The following is a 20074-nucleotide window of genomic DNA, read 5'->3' as shown; positions in this document are numbered from 1 at the left end:
TCTGGAGAGCTTTTTACAATTTTATTATAACTACAGGTTCCTGTCCCCTGGCTCCAGACTTACTAAATTAATCTCCCAGGGGAGGGGCTCAGGAGTACAAATGTTGCAACTTGACCTGTGTTTCTGGAGCAGCCGGGTTGAGGCCCCAGCTGCAGGATCCAGCCCACTCTGCAGCTCAGAACAGCTGCGCTCCACCCTGCCGGCCCAGGCTCCCCTCCGTCTGTCCTCACCCCTGCAGACTGTGCGCTGGGCTCCCACTAGCCCACTGGCGCCAGGGCTGGGGCTCACCCGTCCACCCTGGTTCCCTGTGCCTTCCTGCTGGATGTCCCAGCTCCCGCCTGGCATGCCACCCCTCCCATTCTCCTCCCTCTTCTCTTCAAGATGACCTTTACCCCCACTTTGGGGTCAGTTCACAGTCCAAATTGCACACAAGCAGAATTCATCCCTGCCTTTCCTGTTTTTCATGACGGTCTGCACAACCCCCTTCAGTTGGTCACTCAACACGTTGTATTCTAATAGTATATCTGTATCTTTTTTAATTTGAGTTTTTTAAATTGGGGTGAGATTCACATAACATAAAATTAAGCATTTTAAAGTGAAGAATTCAGTGACATTTAGCACCTTCACAGTGTTGCACAATCACCCCCTCCATCTAATTCCAGAACATTTGCATCATCCCCAAAGAAAACCCTGTATATTAAGCAGCCGCCGCCCGTTCCTCACTCCCCCATCCCCTGGTAACCACCACACTGCTTTCCATGTCTGTGGGTTTACCTGTTCTGGGTGTTTCATAACAGTGGAATCAAACAATGTGTGACCTTTTGTGTCTGGCTTCTTTCACTCAGGAGGTTTCCGGGTCCGTCCACATACCCTGTATCATAGATCGTGTTATTGTGTTCGTTGTAGCACAGTAGTTTGCTAGGGCTGCAGTAACAAAGTACCACGGACTGGGGCTGAAACAACAGTTTATTTTCTCACCGTTCTGGAGGCTGGAAGTCAAGAGCAAGGTGTCGGCAGGGTTGGCTTCTCCAGAGGCCTCTCTCGTTGGCCTGCAGATGGCCACCTTCTCACAGGGACCTCACACGGTCTGTCCTCTGTGCTGTGCATCCCTGATGTCTCTCTGTCCAAATTTTCTCCTCTGATAAGGACACCAGTTGACTGGATTACAGCTCATCCTAAAGGCCTCATTTACCTTAATTACCTCTTCAAAGATCCTGCTTCCAAATGCTGTCACATTCCGAGGTGCTAGGCTTTAGGGCTTCAACATAGGAATTTGTACTGATTCCCCATGACATAAACCAGATCAGTATATCTGGTTTACAACTTCGTTTTCACACCATTTTCCACCTTAGAGTTGTCTGAGTGCCTGTCCCAGCTTCCTTGCTAGACTTTGAACTTGAGAGTGCAGCTCTTGTGTGGGTCCTCACAGCTTCGGCAGGCACTGAGTGAACGAACACTGAGCGCCTGCCGTCGTCCAGACCGAGTGCAGGCAGCCGAGTGTTCGCTTCTCGGGGTGGCATCCTCTTTGCAGTCTCTGTCTACAGTAAGTGCACGGTACGTGTGTGTCAACAGTGTGCTAATGATCCCTGGGTAGCTCCCACCTAGGCTGGAGGAGGGAGTTTAAACTATCTACTTGGAAGCTGTTTTATTGTCATTTATTTCTTTGCCATCAAAATGGGGAAAAGAAATTGGCTAATTGAGAATTCCCAGGACCAGATGAATGACTCGTTTTCTCCACACGTGCCATGGTACATTATGGGGAACCAGTTAAAATGTGTCACCTCCCCTTCAGGAATTTAGTAGGAGAGAAAATAACCGGAATGTAGGACAGAATGTGACCAGTGCACTAAGATGCAAAGAATCAGAGACGGCTTTGGGACAGAGGCAGGATCTGAGCTGGGATTTTAAGGATGGGTTTGATTTAGACGGGAAGATATTAATGTGGCTCAGCAAGTAAAAGACTGGAGGGGGGAGCTGGGGAGGGTTTGAGGAGCAGTGGCAGGCCAGTTCGGTGGGATTTCAATTACAGGATGGGAATGCGGCCAGGCTCCTGGAGTCCAAACAGCTGGACAGGACACGGGACATCCTGAGCATCGCTGGGGAGCCCCTGAAGGCTTTTGAGCTGGGCCTCAGGAAGCTCAATAAATAAGGCTTAGAGGAGAGGGTGGCGGGTCGGGGGCCTTGAGTGGGCAGCCTTGGAATCTGGTGCTGGTTAGGAAGAGAGTGAGAAGAACCGGCTTGGAGAGGAAAGTAAGGAATGTGGTTTGAGCAAGACAGGAGACTCTGAAGAGTGATCTTTTAAGCAGAATTGGTATTTTCTGTTTATTTCATTTGAAACAACTGCTCTCTCAGGATGCCTACCCACCTCTGTGAAGTACTGTTGTGTGATCGGATGGAGAAGGAAACTGAGGCTCAGCGGTTTGGTCATTTGTCAGCATCACTACCCAGGCCTGTCCAGCCTGAGGCCAGTTCCCCCACCCATCTAGGGCCCCAGCTGGAGGTGTGAAGAGCATCGTTGGGGGTCACCATATTCGAGTTCTTCTCAGTGGGGAATGACTGCACAGATTTGGTTCTCTTCTGCAGATAGAAAGAGGACCCCTTGCAGAGTGTTCGGCCTGCACTGCTCCTTTCAGAGTCATATCACTTGGGTGTTCGTATGACCAAGGATAGGCCTCACGTCTCAGTGGCAAGACATAAGCTCTAAAATGAGTCAGCAATGGGAGTAATGAGGCAAGAGGTGGGTCTTACCTCTTAATAACAGGAATAAGCAGCATTCTGGGGCAGTTTGTAACTAATATGGAAATTTTCTTTATATGAGAAGTTGAGAACCAAATGAAATATAAGACAGAGTTCAAGAAACATTAGATAATTAATGGCAAGTTCAAGGAGGTTTAGGTAATTAATGGCAAGTTAATAAGAGAAATATAACTTGAAATGCTGAAACTGAGAGGTTAAAATGTCCCAGGAATATTAATGTTTAATGAGCCAGGGGAGTAGAGCCAGGAGCTGACCTGTGAGTGCAGAGTCGAAAGTCAGGGAGAAAAGAGGTGTTTCTTGGGCCTGGGTGGGTGAGACAGGGGTTACTGAGGGTGGTCTGTGGGCTGATGGGGTGGTCGTGTGCTTGAGATGAAATGATCCCCATGAGCTCCTTGAGGAGATGGGGGAGGGGTGCAGCCTGGGCCGTCAGAGACATTCAGATATCAAAGATTTTTCCTGCACATCCATCAGTCTTGTTAGGGCACATGTCCTGGTTCTTTAGAGAATAACTCCATTGTGCTTTAGGACACTGTGTCTCAGGAACACACTTGGACAAGACTCTAGGAAAACAAAGATTATGTCAAGAAATGGAAATGTCTATAACAAAAAAAACCCCCAGGTGAGCAAGTTAAACCCCCCTGGGTGAAAGCTAAGAAAAGAGAATATAAAGAGACTTCTCAGCCATCTTCATTCAAATTAGAGCAGAGAGGAATGGATGAATCAATTTGGCAAAGAAAATAAGGCCTAATATTTATGGAGTACTAATGTATTACAAAAAAGCAAGTAAAATCGAGGTGGATAAAGGGACTTTGTTCAAATGCTGATGTTCAGTAGCCCTTTTAAAGAAAAGAAATTGGCTTTTTTGATTTACATGTGATAAAATTCAGCCATTTAGGTTTTTTGTTTTTTTTTTTTAAAAGATTGGCCCTGAGCTAACATCTGTTGCCAATCTTTGTTTTTTGTTTTTTTCTTCTTCTCCTCCCCAAAGCCCCCCAGTGCATAGTTGTATATTCTAGTTGTAGGTCCTTCTGGCTTGGCCATGTGGGACTCTGCCTCAGCGTGGCTTGATGAGCAGTGCCATGTCTGCACCCAGGATCTGAACCGGCGAAACCCTGGGCTGCTGAAGCAGAGCGTGCAAATTTAACCACTCGGCCATGGGGCCAGCCCCTCAGCCATTTAATATTTAAAGTTCAGTGAATTTTGACAAATGTATACACTCTTGTAGTCATCACCATGATCAGATACCATCACCCCAATCAGATTTCCATCACCCTAAAAAGTTCTCTCATGCCCCTTTGCAGTCAATCTTTTCCCCTTATGCCCAGCCCTGAGCAACCACTGCTCTGTTTTCACTCCCTGTGATTTGTTTTTTCCAGAATGTCATACAGCATGTAGTCTTTTGTGTCTGACTTCTTTCACTCAGCATAGGTGTTTAAGATTTTTCTGTATTATTATATCTGTATACCTCAATCTGTGTATGTATTCTCAAGTTGGACATTAGGGTTGTTTCCAGTTACTGCCTATTATGAATAGAACTGCTATAAACATTCACGTATGGGTTTTTATGTGGATATATGAATTCATTTATCTTGCGTATGTTCCTAAGAGTGAGACTGCTGGGTTATTTGCTAAATATATGTTTAACTTTGTAAGATTGCTTTCCAGAGTTGTTGCACGATTGTGCATTCCCAGAAGCAACGTATAAGAGTTTCTTACCCTATATCCTTGCCACCACTTGATATTAGTAGTCTTCAATTTTACCCATTCTAGTGGGTATATGATGATATCTCATTGTGGTTTTTATTTGCATTTCCGTAATGACTAATGATGTTGGGCATCTTTTCATGTGCTTACTTGAGATTCATATATCTTTGGTAAAGTGTCTGTTTAAATGTTTTTGCCCATTTTAAATCAGGGTGATTTTCTTCTTCCTGAGTGAGAAGAGTTCTTTGTATATTCTGGATACAAGTCATTTATCATATATATGTGTTTGGCAGATAATTTCTCCCAGTCTGTGTTTGCCTTTTCATTTAATCTGTGTCTTTGGACAGCAGAAGTTTTTGATTTTGGTGAAGTTCAACTTATTCGTGTTTTCTTTTTATTATTTGTACTTTTTTGTGTCCTGTCAAAACATTTTCTTCTAGAATTTTAGTTCTTCAGTTGGATACATTTAGAGTTAATTTAGGTATGTGGAGTGAGTTAGGAATTGTAGTCTGTGTTTTTGCATATGTATATTGTATTGTTTCAGCGACTGTCCATTCCCCATTGAATTACCTTGGTACCTTTATCAAAAACAATTGACCATAGAAGTGTGGGTCTACTTCTGAACTATTCTGTTCCATTGAGTTTTTTGAGCAGTTATTTTTATTGAGATATAATTCACATACCATAAAATGCACCATTTCAAAGTGGTTTCCATTTCAGTGGTTAAATATATTCACAAAGTTGTGCAACCATCGCCACTATCAATTCCACAACATTTTCATCACCCCAAAAAGAAGACTCCATTGATTTTTTTCCAGCTTTACTGAGATATAACTGACTTATAGCATTGGATAAGTTTAAGGTATATGGCGTGTTGATCTGATACACTTAAATATTGCAGTCTGATTACCACCTTAGTGTCAGCTAACACCTCTGTCTCGTCACATAATTGTCATTTCTTTTTTGTGGAGAGCACATTTAAGATTTACTCTCTTAACAACTTTCAAGTATATAATACAGTAATGTTAACCATATTCACAATGCTGTGTATTAGATCCCCAGAATTTATTCATCTTCTAATGGGAAGTTTGTACCCTTTGACCAACACCTCCCCATTTCCCTCAGCCACCAGCCCCTGGTAACCAGCGTTCTACTCTGTTGCTAAGAGTTTGGCTTTTTTAGATTCCACATATAAGTGATATCATACAGTATTTGTCTTTCTTTACTTATTTCACTTAGCATAATGCCCTCAAGGTGCCAGCCATGTTGTTGCAAACGGCAGGATTTTCTTCTTTCTCACAGCTGAATAGTATTCCATTGTGTGTGTGTATCTTACATCTTTATCCATTCATCTGTTGATGGACATTTAGGTTGTTTCCATATCTTGGCTATTGTGAATAATGCTGCAGTGAACATGGAGGTGCAGATATCTCTTAGAGGTCATGTTTTCATTTCCTTAGGATATATACCAAGTGGGAAGTGGGACTGCTGGATTTGTGGTAGTTCTATTTTTAATTTTTTGAGGAACCTCCATACCATTTTCCATAGAGTCTGTGCCAGTTTACATTCCCACCAGCAGTGTGTGAAAGTTCCCTTTTCTCCACACCTGCAGCAACAATTGCTCTCTCTTGTCTTCTTGATGATAGCCATTCCAGCAGGTGGGAACTGATATCTCATTGTGGTTTTGATTTACGTTTCCCTCATGATTAGTGATGTAGAGCATCTTTTCATGAACCTGTTGGCCATTTGTATGTCTTCTTTGGAAAAATTTCTATTCAGTTCCTCTGTCCTTTTTTGAGGGGGTGGGGATGGGAGTCAGGAATATTGGCCCTGAGCTAACATCTGTGCGAATCTTCCTCTATTTTATGTGGGATGCCTCCACAGTGTGGCTTGACGAGCGGTGCTAGGTCCACGCCTGGGATCTGAACCAGTGAAACCCAGGCTGCGAAGTGCACGAACTTAACCACTACGTCACCAAGCCAGCCCCTCTGCCCATTTTTTTAATTGGATTGTTTAGGGTTTTTTGTTATTGAGTTGGGTGAGTTCTTTCTATTTTTTGTATATTAACTGCTTATCAGGACTATGGTTTGCAGATGTTTTCTCCCATTCCATAGGTTACGTTTTCATTCTGTTGATTGTTTCTTTTTGCTGTGCAGAAGCTCTTTAGTTTGATGTAGTCCCACTTAATGATTTTTGCTTTTGTTGCTTGTGCTTTTGGTGTGACATCCAAAAAATCATTGCCAAGAGCAATGTCAGGGAGCTTTTTCCTTATGTTTTCTTCTAGAAGATTTACAGCTTCAGGTCTTTCATTTAAGACTTTAATCCATTTTGGGTTAATTTTTGTTGAGTGGTGTAAGATAGGGGTCCAATTTTATTTTTCTGCACGTGGTTGTTCAGTTTTCCCAACACCATTTATTAAAGAGAGTGTCCTTTCTCCATTGTGTATTCGTGGCTCCATGTCACATTAGTTGACCATATATGCTCGGGTTTATTCCTGGGCCCTCAGTTCTGTTCCTCTGGTCTGCATGTCTGTTTTTATGCCAGTACCATACTGTTTTAATTACTATAGCTTTGTAGTATAGTTTGAAATCAGGAAGTGGGATTCCTCTAGCTTTGTTCTTCTTTCTCAGGACTGCTTATTTGAGGTCTGTTATGGTTCCGTACAAGTTTTAGGATTGTTTTTTCTATCTCTGTGAAAAATGCCATTGGGATTTTGATAGGGATATCATTGGATCTATACCTGACTTTGAGTAGTATGGACATTTTAACAATATTCTTCCAATTCATGAACATGGAATATCTTTTCATTTGTGTCTACCTCAATTTCTCTCATCAAAGTCTTATAGATTTCAGTGTATAGATCTTTCACCTCCTTGCTTAAATTTATTCCTAAGTATTTTATTGTTTTTGAGCTTTTATGAATGGGATTGTTTTCCTTATTTCTTCAGGTATTTTGTTATTGTATAGAACCTGTGTGTTGATTGTGTATCCTGAAATTTAACTGAATTTGTTGATTAGTTCTAACAGTTTTTTGGAGGAGTCTTTTAGGATTTTCCACATATATGATCATATAATCTGCAAGGAAAGACAGTTTTGCTTCTTGCTTTCCAGTATGGATGGCTTTTGTTTCTTAATGTTGCCTGATTGCTCTGGCCGGGACTTCCAGTACTACGTTGAATAAGAGTGGTGGGAGCAGGCACCCTTGTGTTGCTCCTGATCTTAGAGGAAAAGCTTTCAGCCTTTCACTGTTGAGTATGATGTTAGCTGTGGGCTTGTCGTATGTGGCCTTTATTACGTTGAGGTCTGTTCTTTATGTACACAATTTATTGAGAGTTATCGAAAAGATGTTTTTGTCAAATGCTTCTTTGCATCTCTTGAGATGATACATGGTTTTTATCCTTCATCCTGTTAATGTGGTGTATCTCATTTATTGATTTTTGTACGTTGAACCATTGTTGTACCCTGAGGATAAACCTTGTTTGATTATGGTGTATGATTTTCTTTACATATTTTTGAATTTGGTTTGCTAATATTTTGTTGAAAATCTTTGCATCTGTATTCATCAGGGATATTATATTTGTCTGTAGTTTTCTTGTGGTGTCATTATCTGACTTTGATATCAGGGTAAAGCTGACCTCATAAAATGAGTTTGGGATTGTTCCTACCTCTTCAGTTTTTTGGAATAATCTGAGAAGGATTGGTGTAAATTCTTCTCTAAATGTTTGATGGAATTCACCAGTGAAACCATATCGTCCTGGGCTTTTCTTTGTTGGGAGATTTCTGATTACTGATTCAATCATCTTATTCATTACTGGTCTGTTCATATTTTCTATTTCTTCATGGTTGTTTTGGTAAGCTGTATGTTCCCAAGAATTTATCCATTTCTTCTAGGTTATCCAATTTGTTGGCATATAATTATTCATTATTCATCCTATGTATTTTTGTGGTATCAGTTGTAATATCTCCTCTTTCTGATTTTATTCACTTGTCTTCTTTTTTTCTTAGTTAGTCTAGCTAAAGGTTTATTAGTTTTATCTTTTTTTAAAAAAACAGCTCTTAGTTTCATTGAATTTTTTTTCTATTGTTTTTCTGGTCTCTAATTCATTTATTTCTGCCCTGATTTTTGTTATTTCCATCCTTCTGCTAACTTTAGGCTTAGTTTGTTCTTTTTATAGTTCCTTGAGATGTAGAGTTAGTTGTTTATTTGAGATATGTCCTTTTTCTTAACATAGGTGTTTATTTCTATAACATCCCTCTTGAAACTGCTTTGGCAGCATCCCATAGGTTTTCATTTTCATTTGTTTGGAGATATTTTTTATTTCCCTTTTGATTTCTTCTCTAATTAGTTGTTCAGGAAGATTACCCACCGCAAGCGGGCTCATTTGTCCAGCGTGCTATAGAAGAACTGGAGGCTCAGGCAAAAGTCTTTTGCAGAAAGAAAGGACTTTATTGCAGGGCAGCCAAGCAAGGAGACAAGAGGCAAAGCTCTTAAATCTGTCTCGTACGACTGTCCTTCATGTGTCTTCATGGTTTGCATGTGTAAATTTGGAGGGGTTCCATGTGTTACACATGCGGTGTGGATTTTTGGGCTGTGACATCCAAAGTTCACTCATCAGTTATTCGGGTCCCTTAATGCACCTGCACAATGTTTGGTTGAAGGTTGTCAGCAAGTTCTTTCCTTATCTGCAGTGTCCTTGTTATTTTGCAAGACAAGCTCAGAAACTTTGGTTAATTTGTTTCTTACTTTAACCTTCTGGGTGTAGGGTATGGTTTCGGGAGTGTGTTGTTCAATTTCCACATATTTATAAATTTTCTAGCTGGCTGTTGTAGATTGCTAGTTCATTCCATTGTGGTGATACTTGGTATGATTTCAGTCTTCTTAAATCTGCTAAGGCTTGTTTTGTGTCCTAACATGTGATCTATCCTGAAGAAAGTGCCATGTGTGCTTGAGAAGAATGTGTATTCTGCTGCTGTTGGATGGAATGTTCTATATATGTCTGTTAGGTCCATTTGGTCTAATATGTGGTTCATGTCCAATGTTTCCTTGTTGATTTTCTGCCTTCATGAGCTTTCTGTTGATGAAAGTGGGGCACTGAAGTCCCCTACTATTAATGAATTGCTATTTCTCCATTCAGATCTGTTAGTATTTGCTTAATATATTTTAGGTGCTCTGATATTGGGTGCCTATATATTTATTGTTATATCTTCCTGATGAATCAACCTCTTTATCATTAGATAGTGCCCTTCTTTGTCTCTTGTTACTGTTTTTGGCTTAAAGTCTATTTTGTCTGATATAAATATAGCTACCCTTGTTCTCTTTTGGTTTCCACTTGCATGGAATTTTTTTTTCCTGTCCCTTCACTTTGAGCCTGTGTGTGTCCTTAGAGCTAAGGAGAGTCTCTTGTAGTAGCATATAGTTGGGTCTTGTTTTTTTTTAATCCATTTAGCCATTCTGTGTCTTGTGACTGGAAAATTCAGTCCATATACATTTAGGGTGATTATTGATAGATAAGGATTTACTAATGTCCTTTTATTGTTTGCTGGCTGTTTTGTAGTTCCCTTATTCCTATCTTTTTCTTTTGCTGCCTTCCTTTATGAATTGGTGCTTTTCTGTTGTGGTATGCTCTGATTCTCTTCTCTCTGTATTTTGTGAATCTACTATAGATATTTGCTTTGTGGTTACCATGAGACTTACATTAAACATAGATGTAACAGTCTGTTTTACGCTGATAACGACTTCGATTGCATACAAAAACTACCCTTTTACTCCTCACCTTTTATGTTTCTCATGTCACAATTGACCTCTTTTCATATTGTTTATTCATTAATAAATTGTAGTAGCTATAGTTACTTTTAGTACTCTTCCCTTTAACCTTTATACTACAGTCAAGTGGTTAACACATCACCTAATCTAGTATTACAGTATTAGGGTATTCTGAATTTGGTTGTGACCTTTACCACTGTGTTGTACATTTTCATGTTACTGGTTAGTATCCTTTCATTTCAGCTTGAAGAACTCACTTCAGCATTTCTTGTAAAGCATGTCTAGTGGTGATGAATTTTCTCTGCTTTTGTTTGTCTGGGAAAGTCTTTATTTTTCCTTCATTTCTGAAGGATGACTGCCGCATAGAATATCCTTGGTTGGCAGGGTTTTTTCTTTCAGCACTTTGACTATATCATCCCACTCTCTCCTGGGCTGTAAGGTTTCTGCTGAGAAAGCCACTGACAGCTTAATGGAGGATCCTTTGTAGTTACAGTCTCCTTTGCTGCTTTTAGGATTCACTCTTTGTCTTTGATTTTTGACAGTTTTATTATAATGTCTCAGAAAATATCATTTTGGATTGAAATAATGGAGTGATCTTTTAGCTTCATGACCTTGGATGTCCAAATCTCTTCTCAGGTTTGGGAAGTTCTCGGCCATTATTTCTTTAAGTAAGCTTTCTGCCCTGGTCTCCCTCCCTCCTTCTGGAGCTCCAATAATTTGTGTATTGGTTCTTTTCAAGATGTCCCATAATTCACCTAGGTTTTCTTCACTCTTTTTCATTCTTTTTTCTTTTTCTCCTCTGAATCAGTTATTTCAAAGTTCCTGTCTTCTAACTGACAGATTCTTTCTTCTGTTTGATCTGTTCTACTATTGATGCTCTCTGTTGCATTTTTCATTTCATTCTTTGAATTCTTTAGCCCCAAAATTTGTTTGGTTCTTTTTTTTTTTTATGATTTCTATCTCTTTGTTAAAGTTCTCATTTTGTTCATGTTTTGTTTTCCTGATTTCATTGAATTGCTTTTCTGTGTTTTCATTGTAGCTCATTGAGTTTCCTTAAAACAGCTGTTTTGAATTCTTTATTGGGTAATTCATAGATCTCCATGTCTTCGGGTTTGGTTACTGGGAGATTATTGTGGTCCTTTGATGATGTCATGTTTCCTTAATTTTTCATGTTCCTCAGGGTTTTGTGTTACTGTTTTCACATTTGAAGCAGCAGTCATCTCCTCCAGTCTTTACTAACTGCCTTCAGGAGGGAATACCTCCCATCAGTCCTGCTAGAGATTCTGAACTTGAGGAAGTTCTCTTCTCTTTCTAGGTTGCTGAGAATTTTTATCATGAATTTGTTAAATTTTGTCAAATACTTTTTCCACATCTATTGAGACAATCATAAGGCTTTTCTATTTTAATCTGTTTATATGTGATTCATTGATTGATTTTCAAATATAAAACTAACCTTACCTTCCTAAATGATGCATTCCTTGGTAATGATGTATTATCTCTTTTATATATTGCTGGATTTGATTTGCTAATGTTTGTTCAGGACTTCTGCATTTCTGTTCATAAGAGATATTGGCCTGTAGTTTTCTTTTCTACGAATGTCTTTCTTTGGTTTTGTTATCAGGTAATATTGGCATCATAAAAGGGTTTGAGAAGTGTTTTTTCTTCTCTTTTTTTGGAAAAGTTTATTTAATATTGGTATCATTTCTTCCTTACATGTTTGCTAGAATTCACCAATAAAACCATCTACCTCTATGCAAGGGTTTTAACTATGAGTAGAAGTTCATGAGTAGATACAGTGCTATTCAGGGTATCTGTTTTGTCTGTAATGAGCTTTGGTAGTTTGTGCCTTTCAAGGAATTATTCCATTTTATCAAAGTTGTAAAATTTATTGGTATAAAGTTGTTCACTGTACTCCCTTTTTATCTTTCTAATGTCTGTAATATATGTAGTGATGTTCCCTCTTTGATTTCTTACATTGGTAATTCATATTTTCTCTTTTTTTTTTTGGTGGGAGGAGGGAAGTCTATAAAAGTAGAGAGAATGGTACAATGATCCCATATATCTGTCACCCAGATTCAATAATTATCAAGATTTTGCCACACATTAATCCCCCTTTTTTGATTTACTGAAGTATTTTAAAGTCTCAGACATATTACATGAACCCTAAGTAATTCCATATACATCTCTAAAAAGTAAGGATCCTTTTTCTAGAACCATAATGTCATTATCTATACCTAAAAAAATGTTACGGTGATTCCTTGGTATCATCTTTTACCTAGATATACCTGTAAGATTTTTCTGATTCTCTCAGGAATTTTATTTTACAGTTGATAAGTTCAAATCAGAATGCAGACAAGGTCTGCACATTACCCAGGGCTGTTATGTACCTTAGATCTCTCAATCTGGGGCAGATCACTCTCACTTTTTAAAAATTTCTCCCATAGAATGCCCCACATCCTGGGTTCGTCCATTTGCTTCCAGTTGGGATCTTTTGACTCTTTCTTCTGGGATGCTATGGAGTTTCTGCAGTTGGAGAAGGGCTGTATTATGACTTGGAGCCTTCTGTACCCCTGGGGAATCTACCTTAGCTCCCCTGCCCTGGGGAGCGTGGATGCGGCCACTTCCATTTCAAGGCCGGGGATATCTTGCTTCTCTGTCCAGCTCCGGCCAGGCCACGTCTGTGAAGCCTTTGATCTCCTTCACCTCTGAACTCCACTAAATTGTGTGTGCATTTTACGAAAGTATAACACACATCAGAAAAGTGTGGAAATCGTACCGCTTCATGGATTTTCATAATAAGAACAGGCCAAGCAACCAGCCTGTAGACCAGGTATCTCACGTCCTTTCCAGTCACCGCTTTCCGCCCAGTGGTACCCACTATCCTGACATTGCCTTGGAGGAAGGAGCATGGATTTTGGATTCAGCCTTGACTTTAAATCCAGGCCATTCCACTTAACAGCTGTGCTGTTTTAGTTAAGTAACCTCAGAGCCTGGGTTTCCCATGTGTGAAGTGGAACCGTAACACCTGCCTTGCAGGGCTGCTGGAAGAGTGGAGAGAACCTGTCAGTGCCCGGAGATCCACCCACGGCCCCGTCCAGCCAGTTTCCTTCCTCTCCTTGGGGAAACAGGTGAGATTAACAAACTGGGCTCCAGCCACTTTCCACCGGACTCTGTAAGTGTCTTCCTGAAAGATCTGGGGGGCAGCTGGGCCCTCCCTGTGGGTGGAGGAGAGAGGGGTCAGCCGTGCAGCCTGGCCGGAGAGCTGGCTGGAGGGCAGCGCCCTCGGGTGCAGGGAGGAGAGGGCTGGGTGGCCACAGAGCGTGCTCTCGCATCCACAGGAAGACATCAGGCTGGAATCTCCTCCTTTCCTTCTTGGGTGCTAGCGCCTGGGGAGGAGTGTGCCCACCTGGGCCGTGTTGGTCTTGCCCCCTCCATGAACATGGTCCAGCTCCCTGGAGAACTGTCTTTATTCCAAGATGGGGGCAGCAGGGGAGAGAGAAATTCCTTAACTCAAAAACAGTTGAAATCATTCTTCTATTAAAACAGTGCCAAGTTTGCATGAATTTTAAAGGATCCGCTTCTTTGGGGGACTGTGGCCTGGTGGGGTCCTCCCCTCCTCCCTGGGGAGGGAGGCTCTGGGGGCTGGAAAGGAGCTGGTTTCTCGAACCCATCTCCCTCCTCCTCCCAGCTGCCTCTGCGCCAGGTTCGTGCTACACAGCGGAGCCTAGGGGCCCTGGGCCTTGGGGCCCGTGCAAAGCACTGGCGAAGTGTTGCCCAGTTTCCTGGGGCTTCAACCAGGATTCGGTTAACCCTTAGATATTGGGTGGTCTGTGAAGCATGGCCCTCTGGGAAGGGGAGTTGCTTCTTTCCTCTTCTTGGAGAAACTCCTGAGGTACCAGGCGAAGTGTGTTCACATCAGCCCAGGCCGGGAAGGAGGGAGCGGCCTCCTGCTGACCGTGGGCTGGCCCACGGCAGGTGAGGCCGGAGAGGAGAGAGACCTTAGTTTCTTGGCCTTGCTGTTTATATGTACAACATGTCTTTTTGTTTGTTTTTATATAAGAAAGTCATTTTGGGCAACAGAAATGGCAAAGTTCTTATAGACAAAAAGCAGTTGTTAAACACCTAACTCAAATGCTTGGGCCGTTTGATTCGGAAACCAGTTGAACAAACACAGCAGTAGCTTCCCCGAGTCCTTCCCTTTATCCTGATTGAAAGAACACCATAGACTTAAAAAAACACAAGTCCTGTAATGAAAAACAAAGCTTTTGTTCTGTTGTTTTTGAAGTTAGTTTGAAAAAATGTTTAAACTGAGCGTGGCAGCATCTGTTCTCTGATAACCACAAAGTGGCAACAAGGGATTTTTACATTTTAACTGGATTTTGCTCTCCCAGGAGTGGACTGTGTGTTGGCTTTTAAGTGCTTTTTAAGAGCTAAGTATAGACCAAATTGTGCTTTTTAGTAATATTTAGGGTCCTGGGATCCACCCCCAAACTCGAGAGAGGCCAGTGTCGGGAGCCCTGAGGAAGAGTGGTGGTCCTGGCCTCTGTCACCGGTCCCCGCAGGAATGTAGCTTTTAAAGTGGGATTTTTGGGCGGGTGGGGAGGGGATAAATTGTATCAAAGAGTGGGATTCAATTAGTTTGGTGCATCCAGTTTCCTTCAAAGCTCAGTCACTACAACTCAACATATTTTTCTAGAAGTTTTGGACTCAAAGAATTCTGGCTGCTGTCAGTGGGCAGTGACCAGCTGTGTGTTTGGGACTCATAGGAATGTGAGTAAATGGGTCCACTTTGTGTAAAGTCTTTAGAAGCATGTTCAGTAACATGCCCTTAATTTCCTCCCCCCTCCCCTGCTTGCTTGTAATTCAGGGTTTTAACTTATCTCAGCTGTTTTCATTGAACTTCACTTGGGGTAATTATAAAGGCACTGAAAGGATTTAAATGCTTTGGGCACAGGTAATCAAAAAATGCATCCGGCTTAATTTTGAGTTCTGTGGTTTTATCTTGAAAAAGGATTATTTCTTTTTAAAAATTGTTTAAAAATGGAGGGGTGTGTGTGCACGCATGTGTGTGTTGGGGTGATTCATTCTTTTGGAGCACAAGGGAGGCAGTTAACTTCCCTAGGTTTGTGTTGCTCCTGCCTACCTGACAACATAGCCACCATCTTTTCAGAGAATTTAAACTAGTTTTAGTGATGTTCTTAGCAAAAGCTAATTCTGAAGGGAAATCTTTTTTGCTACCAAAAGAATCAAGTCCTGAATTCCAGAGCCCACTGGAAGGGGAGTTTGGATTATTCCTGAGATCGTGCTCCTGGGCCGTGGGCCAGCAGGGTGGCCCTGGGCTGGGAGCTGGTTTGCACTAGACACACCGGTGTGTGGGCCCTGTCTGGTGGTTTCTCAGCAATACGCAGGTTCCTTGTGTCGTGCAGGTGGTTCTGGGGCTCTCAAGTTTGACATCTTGCAGTTATCCTTGGTGGTCATCTTCCAGTCTTTTCCCTGATGAATTCATTCTGTCCTGTGTCATTGGGTGGAGGCCCGTCGTTGGCTCTCCTCTAGATCCTGGGCCCCGGGTAGCCCAGCCCAGGATGCCCGCATCTCTCTCCCCCTGCTCTGGCCTTACCCACTTGGCTGGGTGAGAAGACACCTCTGAGGTCAGCAGTAGCTTGGCTTTGGCCTTCGATCTCTTGCTCTCTGTCCAGTGCTCCTTCTGGGAGACTTGTTCCTCATACGCTATGAAATATTATGCTAAATAATATATATTATATAGATGTATAATAGAATTAGCTATATATTTTCTAGCCAGGGGCCTCACCTGCATCTGTAACTATTTTATTTATTCTCTTTTGGGTAGGTCTGAGTTCAAAAATGATTACATAAGAATTGTTTAAATGGGTATATGTTCTCTTCCTTCTAGAATATTTTGTTAGCAAGCCACCTAGAAGGGAATGGCTTTGTGTGATATTTTGTAATTGTTCTTTTGTGCTTCTTCTAACTTAAATTTAAGTTGCATTCCTGAACTCCCCATTTCTCACCTAAGAAAGCAAAACAAAGAACCATTTTAAGTTAATATAGCCTTAAAATGTTTCTGGAAAAAACCCAAGAAACCTTTTAAATAGTACACTAATGGGTAGTCATTCCCTTTCCCTCCACTGCTTTCTGCCTGAGTGGTCACCAAGAAGACAAAAGGCCTTTGGGGGCATACAAGGTAGGCTGGGAGTTACCTGCCGTCATCCAGACCTGAGGGCCCTTCCTCTGCCCTGCACAGTGGCCGCAGGCTGGGACCAGACACAGATTCTTGGCTCTGCCTCCTTGACCAGGGGGCTTGCTCCAGGCAGAATAAATATTTTGAGCAACTGCCAGCGTGTGAGTTAGGAGCTGCGCTCCCCTCTAAGCAGGCTTGCAAAAACATTCTAAAAGGCCAATCGTTTGCTGCATTTCTTAGTAGCCAACTGTGGGAAGTCTGCTTGTCAGAGCCAGTGTGGATGGGCCTGGGTGGGTACTGACAACTGGTGAGGCCCGAGTCTTAATCCCTGTCCCCCTCCCTCAGAGGCCACTGCGCCCTCCGTCACGCCTCCTGGGGCTGCTCCACCTTCCAGGAGCCCGTGTGGCAGTTACGGAGAAATCTGTCTGTCTAGTTTCATTGCATGTTGGGTTCTAGAACGGGACTGAGTTTAAGGGAGGCCACCACAAACATGTTTTTAGAAATACTTGGATGCTTGTGGAAATCCTAGATAAACCATAAGTTTTTGCTTTTGATTAGGGATTGTGAAGTATGCTGAACTCAGATAAGAACGGAAATTAGTCATCATAATTACAGTCTGAGTGGCCTACAAATTGTCTTCCTTCCATGATTTCATTTAATCTTTTTTTTAAGATCAACTTTCTTTGAAGTATAATTTACACACAAGAAAATTCACACATTAGGTACACCTGTGGATGATTTTGACAAATGTATATGGCCATGGACCTACCACCCCAATGAAGATAAGAACATTTCCGTCTTCCCAGAAAGTACGCCCTCCACGCCCACTGATCTGAGCTGGCCCTGGAGACAGTTTCTCATGTTCTAGATGGCCTTTCATCGGTGCAGCTCTGGAACAGGAGCGTGGATGCCTACCACTGTCCTTGCTCCAGGGAGCCTGGGGGGCAGGGGAGGGAGAGGGTGACAGGCCCCAGGTCACAGTCAAAGGGTCCAGAGCAGTTTGCTTCTCCTGGAACTGCCCCTGTGACTGGGCATCTGAAGGAAATGGTGGCGGAGCTACGGGACTGAATGTGATTCCTGTAGGTTTGCACCCAGAGCAGTATTTCCACCTGTGCATGCATTGAACTGTGCTGCATGACGTGGAAGATGTAAAATGAAGAGAAAGTTCGACCCCACCCTTGAGGAGCTTGTGGTTTCGAGAAACAGTTTAGAGAGAGTGATTCCAGGCAGGATACAGGGCAAAATGAAAATGCAGGGTCCCTTGTTCAGAAAGCAGGAAGAGTGCAGTTAAAGGTCCTAAAATATGAAGTTTTCTCCTTTCCTCTGTGGTCGCCCTCTCTTGACTTGCTGTGATGTTTTTTAGTTGCTTTTTTATTATTTGATATTATTTATTTTATTATTTGTTTTATTTAATTGTGTTATTTTACATTATACTAAATTCTCAGCATTGAGTTTATCATTCCTCTTTATATTGTGCAATGTCAGTTTTAAGTTTAAATGCAAATAGAGGAGCATTTACTCATTTGCGGAATCACAGAAATGATATTTGGGCCGGCCCCGTGGCTGAGTGGTTAAGTTTGCGCTCCGCTTCAACAGCCCAGGGTTTCGCTGGTTCGGATCCTGGGCGCGGACATGGCACCACTCATCAGGCCACGTTGAGGTGGTATCCCACATGCCACAACTAGAAGGACCTGCAACTGAGATATACAACTATGTACCTGGGGGATTTGAGGAGATAAAGCAGGAAAAAAAAAAATTTCCTACGTGCATGCATATGTATTTTGTTTTTACTAGAACTGGAAACGCTGCTCAAAACTATCTCAGCTGTATTATTTCACTTCTTGACATGTGCACATTCTGCCGACACTGCCCAGCGTCATCTCCTGATGCTGGAGCAGAGACTGAGAGGACGAGGAACTCCGGTGCCCTGGGGTGGCCCTCACCCTCTGTCTTCATCTTCAATGTATGCGGTTGGCTGATGCGGGGAAGTAGCCCAAGGAAGGAGGGGCAGGATAGAGTTTCTTGGTTGTTCATGTTTCTTAGAATCCACTGTCTTCTTCCTGCATTCAAAGCAAATTCTTTTTGGAATGGAAAGCGTGGCCTTTCCCAGCTGACCCAGCCAGAGATGTGATACGTTACCTTGTCCTCACTCCGAGACCCGCTGAATCCCACCTGTCGGGGGTCCACAGGGACTCTGTGTTCCTGGGACACTGAGAACGCTGGGTGCCAGTGGGGCTGCATGGATGTCCTCTGCTCACGGATGTGTGCTAGTGTTTCATCAGACTGCACTTACACAAGGTCAGATAAGGTTACTAAGAATTTCAGGACCAGGGCCGCTTCTGAGTGCAGGTTCCCTGGGCAGACTGCACCAGTGTGTGCTTGGTGCTCAGTGAATGCCCGTGGGTGCTGTAGAGATGAGGATACAAATGGAGCCTCCTGTGGGGCGGTGGCCCAAGCCACTGGCCCCCTGGGTCCCTCTGCTGGCTGGATGTTGTTCCTGTTCTGCAGTTTCGGGGGGCAGGAGGCAGTGAGAGGAGCGCCCCACTCCAGAGCTGGGCAAGCCTTTGTGGGGCAGGAAGGAGGTGTGAAGGCAGACTCACCTGCTCTGCTGCCCTTAAGGGCCACCTAAGTTACCTCGTCTCAGTCTCTCCATCTGGAATGTGGGGAGAAGCTAGGGAGGGGAGGCGATCTCGTCATTTGAGCATTAACTCGAGAACGTGAGTGAAGCATTTCGAGTGGCTCTCAGTCCTGGGTGGCCAGCGTTTGTATCTTCCCCTCGGAGCCGCAGGTGGGCAGCGCGCAGAGCCCAGGCTCCTGAAGCCACAGCCTCAGGGCGCTGGGCTCTTTCTCGCTGGGGTCAGATCTGCTGTTTCTCCACTACCACCTGCTGCAGCACATGTTCTGGCTCTGGCGGGGGTCCAGGCCTCTCCTGAGCTTTCTGCTCCTTGTGCCTCATTCCAGAAGCCAGTGGAGGCTGCAGCCCCTCCTCTCCCAACCATGCCTGGTATTTGGGACCGTGGCCCTGCAGACCTGGCCAGTTCGCCATCCTGCCTCTTTCCGTAGAGCCTTTCCTGACCCGGTGTTTGGGCCGGTCCTTTGCAGACTTTCAGAGCAGGCCTGGGAGTGTAGGGGGATGGTCACGTCTCCCTTGGTGCTCACTGTATATTTTAAAGACGGTAATACAATTGTCTTTAAAGTGGTGCGGCATTAAAAAAATCACTTTTGGGGCCAGCCTTGTGCCATAATGGTTAAGTCTGGCACACTCTGCTTTGGCAGCCTGGGTTCAGAGGTTTGGATTCCTGGCCCAGGCCTACACCACTTGTCAGCCATGCTGTGGTGGCATCCCACATATAAAGTCGAGGAAGATTGGCAACAAATGTTAGCTCAGGACTAATCTTCCTCAAGCAAAAAAAAAAGAGGGAGATTGGCAACAAATGTTAGCTCAGGACTAATCTTCCTCAAGCAAAAAAAAAAGAGGAAGATTGGCAACAAATGTTAGCTCAGGACTAATCTTCCTCAGTGAAAAAATAAAAAGAAAGAAAGAAAAAGAAAAAAACCCCTTTTTTTTAAAATAAAATTTTTGGTATGGCCAAAGAGTAAAAACCCATGGAATGGCTGCCGAGGCAGAGTTCAGAGGACATAGTGTGGCA

At 42.9% G+C, this 20074-nt stretch overlaps 1 protein-coding gene and 1 long non-coding RNA gene across 38 annotated transcripts in view; one reads left to right on the top strand and one right to left on the bottom strand.

Moving 5' to 3' along the window:
* GGACT (gamma-glutamylamine cyclotransferase) overlaps positions 1-20074 on the top strand; it is a 47466-nt gene that overhangs the window by 14938 nt on the left and 12454 nt on the right. For 10 of the 35 annotated variants that reach the window (XM_070579196.1, XM_070579185.1, XM_070579214.1 and 7 more), the window contains one exon: positions 13262-13353. The exons of 9 other annotated variants lie outside the window; for them this stretch is intronic. The gene's annotated coding sequence lies outside the window, so the exon portion shown is untranslated. Of the gene's footprint in view, positions 1-1324; positions 1555-12669; positions 13354-20074 lie in introns of those variants that run through there. 16 more of the 35 variants (XM_070579203.1, XM_070579199.1, XM_070579187.1 and 13 more) reach the window with 12 other exon arrangements.
* LOC139076524 (uncharacterized) overlaps positions 1-20074 on the bottom strand; it is a 41564-nt gene that overhangs the window by 10587 nt on the left and 10903 nt on the right. Inside the window, exons 1-2 of one of the 3 annotated variants that reach the window (XR_011528234.1) lie at positions 979-1385; positions 775-871 (exon numbers count right to left, since the gene is read on the bottom strand). The exons of 1 other annotated variant lie outside the window; for it this stretch is intronic. This is a non-coding gene — a long non-coding RNA (uncharacterized lncRNA). Of the gene's footprint in view, positions 1-774; positions 872-978; positions 1386-20074 lie in introns of those variants that run through there. One more of the 3 variants, XR_011528235.1, reaches the window with a different exon arrangement.

This window comes from Equus przewalskii, chromosome 16, assembly GCF_037783145.1.
Source record: "Equus przewalskii isolate Varuska chromosome 16, EquPr2, whole genome shotgun sequence".
Taxonomy (NCBI): Eukaryota; Metazoa; Chordata; class Mammalia; order Perissodactyla; family Equidae; genus Equus; species Equus przewalskii.
The sequence above is the reverse complement of the archived record's forward strand: the minus strand, read 5'-3'. Positions and strand labels throughout refer to the sequence as shown.